Raw genomic sequence first — 2623 nt, 5'->3', positions numbered from 1 at the left:
TACCGCACCTTTGCTGTGCACATTTTATTGCTATTAAAGTTTGTTTCTGTGATAATATTCTATTAATGCAAACCAAACAAAAGCTTTGTACGGGTAAATGACAAAAAATGAATGACAAAAATTTTACTTGGAAAGCAGGTAGGCCTACACAAAAGTTAAAGATGTACAAAAACAGCAACTGAATACAACCTCCTTGTCTGATCAAAAGTTGTCTTCATTGTCAACACTTTGTGGTCAGCAGAGCAGTTTTAAACTGTGCCGGGGGAACAGATGATAAAGATGTAGTTATAAACTGAACTAGTCACATGGGGAGAAGCAAGCAACCGACAGTTATTGTAGTTTTCACCTTACCTTCAGCTGTTTGCCCAGATGGTGTGGGTCTACTCACGTGGAATTTTGTTTCATCATTTGGTCACCTAATGAATAATTAATGCAAAACACACACCCAGTAATGTTAAAGAAGATAAATCGTAAAAGCATAATCCTGTTCTATTTCTATATTATACTGTATATCCCCTTTATATCAGAGCAGAGCAGTGTCAGACCCACAATAAAACCAAGGAGTGTCACATTTAGACCAACAGCACACCCAGGTTAATTCTGTATGACTATGTCTTTTGTAAGCACTAAAATTAAAAATCATGACACTACCGCAATTACTGACGTAACGTCATTTGTTATTCATTGACCAGTGCTGCTGAACAGCTTTTGACTCTTTCCAAACTGTTTGTGTCATGGCTTTTTAATTTGGCCATTTTATTAATACAGTCATCTTTTCCTTGAATAAACTCTCAGTAAAATCTGAACTCTCAACTGAAAGTGCAGGGTGATAACAGTAAATATTGGTCCAAATTTCAGTATGACCAGAGGTTAAGGGTTTCACAAAGAGACTTTTCAATAAATATGTAACACAACACAACAGTAAATGCTGAAGAAATAGTTCTTTTAGGGAAGTGCACTCGTATTTTTTCTGAGAGTGAGATGAGAAGATTGATATCAGGCCCCTGTCTGTGCACTTAGTGTGGAGCTGGAGCCAGGAGGTGATTAGCTGAGCAGAAAGAGCTAGCCTGGCTCTCCATGCTGGAGTTAACGTGCTAGAATTATTTCATGGCGACCAGGGGATTGCAGTGACTTCTGGAGTGTCTGCTGGTTGCCTGGCAACCTCACCCTGACACCATGACAACAGGACTCCAGGAGATCACTGTGTCAGAAGAGAAACAGTTCCAGCACACAAGTTTCCCTAAAACCAGTACTTGTCATTTTTGTATCTTCCTCCTTCCAGAGAGAGATCAAAGGTGTTAAGTAGTGAGCTTTAGAGGCGTTGCTGGGTGTATGTTTGAGCTTTGGACAGTCAGTCTAGCTGATTCTCCCTGCTTCCCTGCTCACATACTGGCTCTACAACCATACTGAGTGCACAACCATGACAGCGGTAATAATCTGCAAATAAGCCTTGTTCCCAAAATGTAAAATTTGATAAAGTGGGATAATGTAACTTTTCAAAGAAGGCATAATGAAATACAATAACATCCTCCTAAAAAAATGTTACGTTAAAAACATAAAACCCATCTTTCCTCCAGTCAATACACTTTGTATTAAATTGGTTTCTACTGCTACGGCCCGAAGTAACTGAAATGACTGAGTCGGTTCGCTGACTTTATGGCTCCTCACTTGTTATGCTACTGTTACACTACGTTTTAGCATTAGATAGACTAATTTCAATGGTTTGTCAAAAAAAATAAAACAAGCACCTAATCCCTTATCCTCTAATTGCAAATTTGAGGCCAGAGTAACCAGTGTTAAGCAAATGTGACAGATTCTTATTTCAGTAGTAGGAAACAAATACACTTCTCTAACATCAGACTGCATGTATTGTGATGAATAACATGTCATGTCTTATTAAATGTGAGAAAAAACAAGAGGACTAGTATTGTTTTATTATATAGATATGTTTTTATTAGAAATAAGACACATTCAGTTTGTGCTCTGAAAACTGTACAATAACAAAGAGTCGACCCCAGTAAAATAAAAAGGGGAGTGAGGGGAGGTGGGAGGGGTGTGTGTGGCAAGGTGGGTCACACATCGGGAGGTCTGAGGTTGGAAGTCAGGGGTCAGTGGTCAGGGTTTCGACAAATACAGATCTGAGGGAGTGACTGGCGGTGATATCAAAACACACACTGTTACATTGCGATACAGAACACTTGTATAGTCCAGTAACCTGAAGGGACAGGGGGAGGGAATGAGAGGCTCAGTATCAGAATAATTATGTTCATATTTATAATAATGATAACAACTATCCCCAAGCACAGTAAGAAAGATATTTATAGGCTAAAATCCATTCTGTAGAACTCTGTTGAAATAATTACAATACTGTACATCAGGACTCCAAATGAGCCTTGTGCTTTCTCTGTGTGCAACCACCATCCCTCACACAAACTCTGCCTTGTATACAGCATCACGTTTAATCATCATACCATATATATTTAGAGATCTACTCATTTTCTCATCTTCCAACACCCACACACACACATACACAAACATACACATACAAGTACCTTTTTCCTTAGCATCTTTGAAACACCGTCCTATTTTGCATTTACTGTACCATGCCTGCTTATACATTGAG

The sequence above is a fragment of the Xiphias gladius genome, chromosome 22 (assembly GCF_016859285.1).
Source record: "Xiphias gladius isolate SHS-SW01 ecotype Sanya breed wild chromosome 22, ASM1685928v1, whole genome shotgun sequence".
Taxonomy (NCBI): Eukaryota; Metazoa; Chordata; class Actinopteri; order Istiophoriformes; family Xiphiidae; genus Xiphias; species Xiphias gladius.
Note: the sequence above shows the minus strand (reverse complement) of the source record.